The sequence below is a fragment of the Microtus oregoni genome, unplaced genomic scaffold (assembly GCF_018167655.1).
Source record: "Microtus oregoni isolate MIOR12 unplaced genomic scaffold, Mior012 000029F_ref0000214, whole genome shotgun sequence".
In the NCBI taxonomy this organism is placed as follows: domain Eukaryota; kingdom Metazoa; phylum Chordata; class Mammalia; order Rodentia; family Cricetidae; genus Microtus; species Microtus oregoni.
In genome coordinates, this window is record NW_024543088.1 from 28,024,338 (window position 1) to 28,037,443 (window position 13,106).

The window sequence follows — 13,106 nt, forward strand, 5'->3', positions numbered from 1 at the left end:
TGAGCTATCCTCCAAGCTGAGCAACTTGTCCTGTATCTCAGCAGCCACTGAGATGATCCAGCTCCTTGAAGTGACCCCAGTAAACTCACTGATTCACTAAGCTAGACTTGGACGCCATCATTTCTTTGGTCTATTATAAGTGCCCTACCAGAGATGAGAATATTTGTGTTTGTGTCTTCCCAAGAAAAGTCACTAAATCATGTGCCATCCCCCCACCCCAATTGGTGGCTTTTAAGGTAGTAAAGTGATGGACTGTGATGGTCACGAATGTTCTCGAAGAGGCAGTGTTCCTTTAGATTATATTGCCCCATGCTAATAACACACAGGCAATTCTACCGGTCAAAGTTGAGGACTTATTCTGTTTTTTTCCTTGCTTTCATGCAGTGTAAGAAGCCCCATGCATAGGTTACATGTGAACACACAGATTGACTCTCCATGGGTTTCTTTGATCTCTCTTTTTACTTCAGCGTCAGATTAGGCACAAAGACACGTTACTAGAACTTGGCTTTCAAAAGATGTGATGTGGGGACAGATACTCGGAGAGTTGGCACCGGCATAGTCTAGTGACGTTCGCCCAGTGCAGCACTTGCTGGGTTAGAAGACTTCTAAGCCACATGTTTTGGAGAAGGAGAAGGTCACACAGTGTCAGACCCTGGAATACCAGCTGTGAGAAAAAGGATGTATCATCCACCTCCTCAAGCACGGCCTCCACAGGGACAGACAATGGAACCCATTCACAAGGCAGGTGAGGTCCTGTGTGACTTGGATTGTTACCTAAATGCCAGCAGGGGAGCTTCCTAACTGATCCTCCTACCCTGTTCCCAACTTAGAGGTAAGCCAGCATCTTTATGAACAACAAAAAAAATGTATTAATTGGATCATGTCACATATCTGCTTAAAACATTTCAAAAATTTTCCATTAGTCTTTAATTAAGATCCTGGCACATGCCATCTCCTGAAGAAATGTCTCTTCTGATGCCATCTCCTTTCAGTCACCTTGGCCCACGTGAACACTCTGCTTTCAACCCATTGACCTCGCCCCGCCCTGCCTGACTCCCTTCTCCCATCCTGCTCTTTCTCCTCCTCTTCAGAATGAACGCCTCATTCTCATTCTCAAGATCCTCTCTCCAGAAAGGCTTTCCCCCAGGGCCAGAGAGGTTGCTCAGTGGTTACGAGTACTGGTTGCTCCACTAGAGGCCCTACGTTCAGTTCCTAACACCTACATGGCAGCTCAAAATCATCTGTACCTATAGTTCTGGGATAGCTGATAACCTTTTCTGACCTCTTTGGGTACTTGGCCTACATATGGTACACAGGCAAAGCATTAATACACATAAAATAAAAATAAAAAAGAAAGAAAAATTAAGTTCTAAAAAGGCTATTCAATGCTAGCTATTTAATCTGAATTTCTCACATCCTTCCCTCGCCTCCCTCTAATCTCACATGATCTCTGTCTTTTTCAAGGTGCTGAGAAAGTCATGCTGGCATAATTGTGTGTATTTGCTTTGCCAGTGTTTCTTCCCGGATCCTGATAAGAAGGAACATGTGACAATAACATCTTCACAATGGGTTTCTGTGTTCCAATATCCTGTTTCTGTACTGTCTCCAATCCTTCCCTTCCTTTCTGCCTTGGCCAATGCGTCCAAGTCACTGGTCGCTGTCAGAACTCTGTTTATTTTGTTACTTTGGGGGATTTTTCTTTCTCACAAAGTAGGTGAGTGGGTTCACTATTCACTGCTTCCAGACTATTTTTGGAAGTTGTATCTTTCAAATTCATCCAAAAATGCTCTGAAAAGCTGCTGCCAGACTTTGTACACCTTCACACACATCCTAAGGCAGTACATGCCTAGCCAAGGCTGACCTTCAAAGAGACAATGAGCAGCTCAGGTTGGCTGCAATGGTCTGTGCCCGCAGTTGACCCATGTTGTAGGACCTGTCCTGGATATCAGAGATGGGCCTTCCTGTTGTCCTAGTAAATTTAAAGGCAATGTGACAAGCAGCATCAGGCAAGACCCCTGCAGTCCTGAGATGATGGCTCAAGATGCAACAAGGTCAGTTTATAGCTGCTTAGAATAGGCTAAAGATACTTATTTTTGACTATTTATAAATATATTTATAAAAATGTTTTTCGGGTATATATGGTTTGAGTTTATTCTTGAATGACAGTGTGTACATTATGATCATGCCAATGGGTTTTCCTTTAGCTCCAAGCTGCATCTTTTGCCCCAATGCACCCTGACTGAATTGTCAGCCAGCATTTGATCCAGAACTCTATAAATAGCCATGGGATAGGCTGCCTCCAGAGCTCCTATGCTAAGCTCTTTTTCCTTAACTGTAATTAGTAATTCAGGAAACAATAATCTTTCTTTTCTTTCTCCTTCAGAAGGTATTATTTGTAAAGTCCTAATGCATGGACTCCTAAAAGGTTCATTCAAGTTTCAGGTTCTGAATCTTCCTGGGGCTTAGCCTCTGTTCCAGAAGTTCTTAGCCTGTGTGTTGCAACCCCTTTGTGGGTCGAGTGTCCCTTTCACAGGGATTGCCTATCTACCGATATTTACATTACAATTCCTAACAGTAGCAATATTACAGTTACAAAGTAACAATGAAAATAATTTTATAGTTGGGGGTCATCGCAACATGAGGAGCCATATTAAAGGGTCACAGTACTGAGAAAGTTGAGAACCACTGATCCATTCTTTGACAAATGTACACTTATAGCTAGCTGTCTTATCAAGAATTCCAGCATCAAAGCCCTGTACTGTTTCTCCTGCCCAGTAACAAGCTATGTACTTGTGCTAACTTCAGAATATGACGGGTGATGTGCTATGGGTGGAACGAGCAACCCAGATATTTTCAGTATACAATATAACAAGGAACAAAAGAGGTCTTACAACCCTGAGGTAAAACTCTAAGTTTTGTTACACATCCCACATGAATATGAATTATTTCTGATCCTCCTCTATCATCAAATTAAACAAGTAGCTACATGGACCTGAAATCTTGTCAGCCTTCTCTAGCAAAGGGAAACCAAGCAAGCAAGCAAAACAAATAAAAAAAAAAACCATGTAAGTTGTACACAGGTTATTATTAAATTATTGAATTGACATTATAAAACCAAAAATTTCGTCTCTGAGACTCATCTGAATTTTGGGGGTAGGCATACTGAGACATCTAACAGAGTTACAATAATGGTGTTCCCGGTATACCTAATCTACCTTTTTCAGCCAGCATCATGGAAGAACTAATATCTACCATCTTTAGAATATATTTCTTTTCAGTTTCAACTCTGGATGAGGGAGGATAGGGCAAATAAAGAGGATTTTTGAATGGGCTTTTCAGTCTGAAAGCTCTTACTTGGCAGCCAAGATCTTAGTGTAGGTATCATACTGCTAATTTTACCATTCCAAAGAATACTTGGGAACTGGAACAATGACCATAGAGTGGGTCTCCAGATACAGTGAACAAGTTAGACTTTAACCAACATTCTGTTTGTTGTGTACCCATGTGATCCTTAGCTCAAACAGAAGTCCATCCTCACATCAGACCCTCGGTATTCAATGTTGTCACTCAAGTAAATGCTATAAACAATTTGTACTGGACATTTTGTGTGGTGTAGAACAAGTGAAAATGCAAAGCTCCTTCTTTAGGGACTTTGTTTTAAGTATTTTAAGTCATTGACTCTGGGGACATAAATACATAAAAAGTCCTTTTAAAAGAGCAGAGCCTAAAGCATTTCTCTGAGCATCCTTACTGATAGATTTATTTAGAGAAGTCTAGATCAGTCATCATGGCATACATTTGCAGAATATAAAGGCATGCCCAACCAGAAACCTGCAGCCTTCAAGCTAGAAGTTTACTTAAAACATTGGGGGGAGCAAATATTGTTTTAACTTGAGATTACTGTTCTCAAGTGTGAACTTGGTGGATGAGAACATTGTGTTTCAATGTCAGGTTAAAAATTCTGGTTATGTATTTCATTTTAAGTAATGGATTATGAAGCTAAAATGGGCTCAGGTCAATAACTGAATTAAGAAATTATGTGTTGGTATTTAGTCAACATCTCTCAGCCTCACACAGTCCACTCTCTTTGGTCTGGATTTTCATGTTAAGATGTACTCTTTATTGACAGCCATGATCTTATTTTTAAGAATGTCTTAGCTAGACATCTCTACAACTCCTTGTAGGTCAAGCCCATTGGCCGCACCGCTAAGCTTTTTTGTCACTATTATAATTACAGCTTTCTTCTCTCTGACAGGTAAAGACCACCATTTGATTCTTTCCTCTTGAGAGTAGAAGGCTACCATCCCCATGAATTGATGGGAGGAAGCCCAGCTCTGATCATGTCTCCTAACATTAGGTCTGAGCTACTGAGAAGAGGTAGTGTTGAGAGGTTTAGGGTTAGTGCAACCCTATTTTCCACTTGCCTGATAGCTTTGCTGTCCCACCCATCTGCATCCCCCCTCCCACTTCCACTGGATCTCTTGACTTCACAGTTCCAATTTAGTGTGGTCAGTTCCCCTGGTTCCCTTTTTTCTCTTTTAGGGAAACTCATGCAACATATCTTTACTCAGCATTGGTTATCATTGCCTTTAGACTTTCTAGAGCAAACTAGTAGTAGTAGTAGGCTTGCCCTGGCCCAGGGCGTTGAAGCCCATGAGAAAATGTACCTAAGTTACCAAACTCTTGTATGCCTTCCTTGTCAGCCCCTTCAGAGAAGCCCCTGCAATATGCAACCTTAAGGATTTCCTTATCCACAGCTGGTACATGCTACTAAGTTCTTGCCACTCTTCTGATTACTCTGCTCCCTTTTATTATGACTAGGATATCTCTTTTCTTGTTCTGTTGGAATTTAACCTTAGGTAGGAGGCTGGGACCCTAAAGAGAAAATAAAGGCACTCATACAGTGGACGCTTGCTGTAGAGCTATTTTTCCAGAATGCTTCAGTAAGAGGAAGTCATAGCTTCACAACGGAAAGGTAGTCCATCTCAGTCTCTGAGAGCTTAGGAGAGTCTGAACAATTATTAATGGAGTTTATTCAAGGTCCCCTCTTTTATTTCAAGGTAACAGGTGTCTCCAGCCAATCTGCCCTGAGCTCGAATGTTTCTTAAGCTCTGGGACTTTAACCATGAGGTTCTCAGCCTGCAGCTTTGTTTTGTTTGTTTGTGTGAAGAAGCTCTTGACTCTTCATAAGTGATAAAGAGAACATTTGTCTCTTATACTCACCCTTTAATTGCATGTTAGGAACCCTCGGTTTCCCAATCTCTCTCTCTGGGGTGTCACTATTGCTTAGTAATAACCACACAACTCTACTGTTTTATCTGCATCTAGCAAAATCCTGAACTTGGCACCCATGAGAATCTTCCTCTTCAATGGAGGTCTTCCCAGGACAATGTCAGTAACACATATAACAGTTAAGCTCACCTGTTCTTTCACCAGAACTGTAAATATTCTAATATCCTACATATCTCAAGAAACAACTTTTTTCTTTCCTTTTCTTTCTTTCTTTTTTCTTTTTGGTTTTTGAGACAGGGTATCTCTGTAGCTTTATTGGAGCCTATCCTGGAACTAGCTCTTGTAGACCAGGCTGGCCTCGAACTCACAGAGATCTGCCTGTCCCTGCATCCCAAGTGCTGGGATTAAAGGCATGTGCCATGGCTGCTCAGCTTCTTTCTTTATTTTTTGAGACAGGGTCTTACTATGTAGACCTGGGTGGCCTGGAACACATTATGTAGAACCCCAAGCACCTAGTGCAATTGGGGGGGGGGGGATCATGTTCAGATACGAGCTCATGGCCTTCTATAACCCTGAGGGCAGGGGTAACTTGGGAAACATCCAGAGCAGTGAGTAAACCGAGTTCTTCTAGACGTATCTCAAAGATGTTAACTGTCCTTTCAAGATTCACGATCAGTAAGAAGCAATCGACTGACTTACTATTTTAGCTGTTAGAGTTGAATATGGAGACAATGCTGAAAAAGAAAAGGAACTAATACCTCGTAACGAAAAAGAAATCCCCAAAATGCAGACAAAAGTGCAGAGCCATTGGTCAACCTGGATGTAAATAACACAGATTTTAAGGCTGGTGTAATGGCTTTGGCTAACTTCCAATTCAGTATCATGATGAGTGGTGATACTTCAGGCCATTCACCTTTTGGTTCAGAAGGGTTTAACACAGCATATAGTTGCTAAAGCAAATCGAATGGAAAAGAGCTTACCTGTGGCTTCTTTAAGACAATCTTTCTTGCTTTTGACCCAGGGAATGTGGTTATTAACAAAGCTGCTCGAATTCTGCGGTTCCTGCATATAGAAGTGCTCAGAGAGCTATAGACAAAAATTAATGAAGCCATAGTAGTCAGAGTTGTCACAGTTGTTGCTGATCCAAAGACAAACTGGGGAAAGTTGGAAGATGAGCACCCCTAGATTTCAGCTACTCACCTGCTTAGTATGGATGGAATGAGTCATGGGCATGTGTTTGGAAGGCAATTGTCTCATTTCTAAGGAAAATCCCAGGAAAATGTCCATGCTCTAGAGATTTATCACCACTAATTTTTTTTTTTACTTTAATAAAGTTTGGGAAAGAAGGAAGGAAGGAAAGAAGGAAGGAAAGAAGGAAGGAAGGAAAGAAGGAAGAAAGGAAGGAAGGAAGGAAAGAAGGAAAGAAGGAAAGAAGGAAGGAAAAGGGTATTGCTATAAACAAGACTCAGCCAGGGGTCATTGCATGGGATATCCCTGTAAGGATGCCCTGAGAATTATTTCCAGCTCACAGAAGCATTTTATCAGTCAGTCCACCTCCGCATGTTTAAATAGTGTGCACAACCCGATTTCAAAACAAGCAGAGTTAACATTCTTGACTCTCAGCCCAAATGTGGGTGCTCACTATGAGCTCATGCCTTCATTTGGAGGCAGGTATTTGTGGGGCTTAGGGTATTGTAGGCTCCCTGGACCAGAAAAAGAAGCCAAGGGACACATGCTAGAACCATTTATTTAGACCCCAAGATGTAAAATATATGTGGAAGCATTCTGAATCTTGCCAGGGTTATGAAAGCATGGGGGTGATGCTAGGACATCAGCTGTACCTGAGTTCAGATCCATGCTCCATCACTACCTGGAGCACACACTCCTCAGCTTTTGTTTCTCACTTCAGGTGGAGAAAATATCACCAGGGTTTTTCGCATTTGCATAAGTGGGCCATGGGCACAAACTGTTTAGTAAAAGACATTGTGTTTTCTTTTGCCAAAGCCCGTGTACTGTGAAGCATACCACGGGCATTTAATTAGTGCGGTTTTTCTGAGTCAATGGTGGTCTCAAGTCTGGCTCTACTATAGGCCAGGGTTACTGGTTGTTATTGGAAGAAATAATCTGATATTGATTCCTACACCGATTCTTGGTTTTCTATGTTAAGAAACGTTGATGGCCCTGCTTGCCTTGGCTTCACTGACAAGTTAGAAGGCTGAGATGAGGTGATACCCTGGAAAATCCAGAGAAAGTGTTGTTATTTTAAAATTATCCTGCTTAATGGATTTTTTTTCTCTTTCACGTAATGATCTCTAAATTTTCTTAAACGTTAAGTATAATTGATTTTCAAAACTAGGAACTCATAACTGCTTCTTATCCTTCTTTTGATTGTTGTGCTCTATAGGTATTTTTTTCAGCATTCAAAGTATCAAAGAGACACAACATTGCCACAGCCTTTGGAATATGCAGACCTTGGCTCATGCCTACCTTCCTTCTGGGCAGAAATAATGACCTTTAGGGTTTCCCCAGGAACAATACTGAAGCAACAAGGTAGAAATGAATGTCTATCTGGAGAGAAGAACTTCCACAGTGGTCTCTTTGTCTCACATAGACCATTTAAAATGCTGCATTCTCTCCCTGCCAATATCAGAGCTACATGGATGCTAGTGAACATCTTGTTGCCTCATCAGCACCAGTCAGGTACCATTTTCCCCAGACCAAAATCTAGGCAAGCAAATTGACCAGTCAGTAGCTCACGGGTGTGTGTGTCATATCCATTCCTTTTTATTTACTTATTTTTATTGGTTTGGTTATTTTTATTTTATGTGTGTTGGTGTTTTCCTGCAGCTATGTCTGTATGGGGGTATTGGATCCCCTAGAGCTGGAGTTGCCATATGGGTGCTTGGAGTCCTCTGGAAGAGCAGGCTTCTTCATCACTGAGCCATCTCTCCAGCCCTTTACACGTAATTTTTTTTCCTTTTTCCTTTCACAAACATTAATTAAGATGAAATTTTATGAGGGAGATGTAATGCAAATGCAGTGGCAAAAAAAGGAGCAATATAAAATTTTAATAGTTTACCTGTATTTAAATGGATCATGGCAGACTCTGGGTTATTATGGTATTATAGTGCATTCCTTTGTGTACAAAGTTTAAGAAACAAAAAGGGAAAGACAGTCATTCTCAAGAGCTCTGGGAGCCACTTAGATATAGGGATTGGTTCTTATTGATCTGGCTGCACCTAGCAGGTTCCAGCACACAGCCACCTACATAAAGGAGACCATTAGGAATTATTTGTGGGGATTGTATGAGTCAGTTGTTGAATAAATGAATGCTCTATCTTGGAGAAACACACCAGAACCATGTTAAAATTCGGGTTATATCATGACATCAACCATGGTCACTGAGCCACAGTGGGAAAAGCAACAAACACACGTGTTAGACTCAGAGACTAAAAGTTTAAGCTCCTTTTGCAGAAGGAATGATCACTTTAAGCATTATATGAACAGATTTGTGTGTGTGTTTATGTGTGTGTGTGTATTTGTGTATGTGCATGTATGCGTGTGTGCACTTGTAGCGACCAGAAGGCAGTCTCAGACTCTCTCCTCAGGGACCGTCCACTCTCCTCTTTTTTCTTTAACTGGAACACTGGCCTGAAGCTCACCAAGTAGACTAAGCTGGCTGACCATGAATTTCACATATCATCCCACTGTCTCCAGCTTCCTAGAGCTGGGGTTATGAATGTCCACATCAATACTCAGCTTTTTTGTGGCTTCTGAGGGTCAAATTCAGGCCTACATAATTGTCAAGCGAACACTTTACTGCCTGACTGAGACATGCACCTAGCCCTCGGTCAGATTTTATATACCTAGAACATGTTTTGCATAGCAGAATCCTAATCTATGACTTTAAAAATCCTTCTTAGAAGATCACAAATCAATGGCCCTTTAAAACCCGTATAGACATTCATGTTGCATATTTCTGAAGAAATACTCTCTGATTCTCTTTTGTTTCTCTTAACTTTGATGCTGAATGTTGATTCCATCATTAACCCATACATATTTTTAATTTTTAAAATTCACTATGCAAAATTATACATACTCTCTGCTACCTTGATTATTTTTACATGTACAGTTGAGTAGAGCTAAATATAGTCACACCGTCATGTAGCTGATGAGCAGAAGTTTTTCATCTTGCAAAACTGAAACCCAATACCTGTTAAACAATCACTTCCAACTCCTCCTCCCCCTCCCCCCCAGACTCTGGTAACACCACAAATGTATTTTGTAATCTGTAGGCAACTTATAAGCATGATTTTTGTAGCCAAATGGCTTTATATACTTAGATACTTGGATGGCTCAAACATTTGTATAGCTTTTAAGAAGTTCCTCGCCATAGTCTTGGGTCTCTGGATTTGGAAAGAATCTTCCCTAGGCTTTTCTTCTATTGTGCCCATTTGAAACTTGACATTCTTACTGTGTGTGGCTCTTCACAGATGTGAGTGCTTATGTCCTCCAAAATTAAGATAATTTCTATTTCATATGTTCTTCTCAAAATAACCGTATCATGTATAGTATATGTATAATTGTATATCATATAATATATACAGACATATGCTATATAATATATGTACTGGATAATATACATAGGCTGGATAATAGAAAACAACTTATGTTTTAAGTATATATTGAAGTGACTGTTTTTCCTGTACCATTTTGCATTCCTGTTACAGAAACCACACAGGTATTTTCTTGCCAGTTCCTAAAGTGATCCTGTGGTGGCCTGCGACCCGAGCCTTTAGTGACTCCACACAATAGAAGCCAACCTACCAAGTATATGACATTGTGAATGAACCTCAGAAAAATTTCCTGAGGTCTTGAAGTTTCTGTGAAAGCTTCAAAAAGATCTGTTTCTTTGGGGTTGAAACAGGGGAAATTCACTGGTGGTATTTGAAAAGCCACACAAGTCCTGATTTGGTGTATTGAGCCTCACTTTTCATGCTGTTTCTGCCCAAAGTGAATAACTGAATCTACTCAGGAGAAAATGCCCCCGCCCCCAAACTAAACTAAGCAACTGGCCCGTCATCTTTCCGAATAGCCGTTCTGTGAGGCAGCTGAAGGGGCTGTTCGCGGCGAGAAAAGACTAAACGGGGCAACGCACAAAGCGGGGCTTTTCTGCTACTCTCCAGGATGATTGGCACGACAGGCGACCGTAAACAGACGCAGAAAGGAAAAATTGTACGGATGTGCACTTCATGGTTTCTATGCTTGAACCGTGGTTATGTAAGCGGGAAACACAGACCGAAACATGCAGAGGAGAAGCACATCTTGTCTTGCATCTCACAGATGCTTCCGGAAAAACAAATCTGGGCAGTACCAAATAAGGACTTCCTGTGTTTCCTTATTTATCTCCCGCTCACGTGGACTTTGAGTGCAGGAGGGGGTGGGAGTGAGGAGCGTCCCCCACACAGCTGTTCGGGTACGTCTGGAAGAGAAGCCCACCCACATTGCTTTTGGACACTGGGTGTGACTTCGAGGGTATCAGGTTTGTCTGTTAGGGAACCTGCCAACCTTTTCCCTGCTTAATTGGCGTCTGTGTTTCCTTGCATGCCTTCTGAATCAAAACTTCCCTTTCGTCGGGACAACCCCCTGAAGCCTTTTCTCCCTTCTGAATAGACTCTTGTCATTAGTTTAGCTATAAATATTTCCATTTGATGGATTCCAGGACCTGCAAGAAGCTCAAGGTCAAATCCAAAGCCCAGAGCTAGGTCTGCAAAGCACACTTTTCCACTGAATTAACACTTCCTCACTATCACAGCTCTGGAATCCTGGCCCCGCCTTTACTCCGCCTCACTGTCAGACTGGAGCAACCTTAAGAAATATAGAGCGCAAGGTGGGAGGGTTTGTAAGACCCTCTTCCCAAAGTGAGCCTAGCTTTCCCCCTCAGTGGATAAAGATTGGTTGAACTGAGGTTAGGTGTTGAAAAATATCATTCTCAATCATCCCTTCATGTGGTGATATTTGGTAAAGTTGCCACCATGTAGTCTAGAAGGTTCCTTATTTGTTCCCATAGCCTCAAGTGGTATAGGCCATAATGAGCTTGGCAGGACGGTGCCTAAGATTGAGTCACTCTGAATTCAGCTTCTCTAATTAACAGTGGCCACAGTCACAAACTAGGGGAATCTGCTCATGGTAGCATCTGTTTTCCACCACCCTGCACTTACTGTTCCCTTGTCGCGTGGCAGAACTCTTTCCCCTATCTTGATGAGACTCGCAATCAAGGCACAAAGGAATGGTAGCAAGCAGAGCCTGTCAGAGCTGTGGAGGCCGCAGCATGAGGCTGCCTGTTCACGTGAGGGTGAACTGGGAACTAGAGATATGACAGGCAATGGAACTAGCTTATAAATCTTTAAGCCCAGGCCCACAGAATCATTTCCTTCTACTAGTTCCCACTTCCCAAAGATCCCAAAGCCTCTCAAAATGAGGGTGAAATCCATGAGCCTCTGGGGGATGTTTTATACTCAAACCATAGCTGTTGAGTGTGAGGATTTACAGCATGAGTGATGAAGTCCTTTCCTTTAACCTGAAGAGACAGGGAAACCATTTGTTCTTTGAAGGTTGTACAGATGAGGTGTGAGAACATCTCTGGTGGAAAACAAAGCCTGACCCAAAGCAGAATAATGACAAAAGCGTGCAGCCTGAACCAGATAGGCCTGGCAGTTGTGAGGTAAACGCCACTCAGGCTTGGGAGATTGTGTGCTGAACACCTGAATTAAGCCAGATACATTCGCGGCTTCCAGCAGACATATATCTCTGGGTCACATTACGTCCAGAGCGCCACATCCTGAACACCGCCGTTTCCCTGTGCTCTTTATTCCCTCTTCATACAAATCAAGGATATTCCCAAGCATCTCTCAAGCACGTAGGTAGGAAAGGCCATTGCCTTCTCCTAGATGTCTGTGTGAGCTATTCCATTCCACTTTCCGACTAAAAGACTTCAAACTCTCAGAAAATTTTCTAATTTGCATCTTAGAGAAATAATTTACACATTTGGGGAATAACTTGAGTGTCTGGGGGGGGGTGGCGCAATACAGAAATGAAGCAAGTATAATGATTGCAGGATAATTGTCACGTATTTTCTCAGGACATGGATGCTCATATGTTGTAGATATGTTGCTGAATCCTTGGGAGTTTGCTTTTCTCTAAATCAGGTTAACTCTGTTTATTACCATTATGCAATAGGAACCAATATCCTTTTTATTTTTATTTTTACTGCTTTTCTATAAAATTTATTGGCACTTAGTAACTTGTCTTCTTTACCCAAACAAATTTAGTGATTTTTTTTGTAACAACTGTTGATGAAATGGTATGTACTTTAAGTTATTTTAGACACAAACCTTTCAAATTTAGCTGTAAACTGTAAGCAAAAAAATCCTAAAGGATGCCTGAAAATTGAGCATGTGGAAGTCTATGACTTGGAAAGTTAATGTAAACTATTTTAACAAACTCTTTTTTCTTTCCAGCAAGCACTCAATTATTAATAGCCAACCAGCAGCGAGTACAGATCTCACCACTTCAGACTCTGATCCTATGGGCAACCACCCTGGCCAGAGTTAGAAGCATCATCTCAAACCCCACCCTGGAATTAAAGAGCCAGATTCTATGGCTCTACATGAAAAAAAAAAATCCAAATCACTTCCCAGGTTTATTAACACTTTGGAAACTCTACCATTGAAATCATAGTCTTACTCTTCCTTGCTTTTCAGAATTGAGCAGTGAACCCAGGGCCTTTTCACCCTAGACACGTGCTTTGCCACTGAACTATATCCCCCATTCTTGCATTTTGGGGACAGGTTAGGCTGTCTTTGAACAGGAGA

At 41.5% G+C, this 13,106-nt stretch overlaps 1 pseudogene; it reads left to right on the top strand.

Moving 5' to 3' along the window:
* The first annotated feature begins 5,770 nt into the window (after window positions 1-5,770).
* Window positions 5,771-6,407, top strand: LOC121464836 (annotated as a pseudogene).
* The last annotated feature ends 6,699 nt before the right edge of the window (window positions 6,408-13,106 follow it).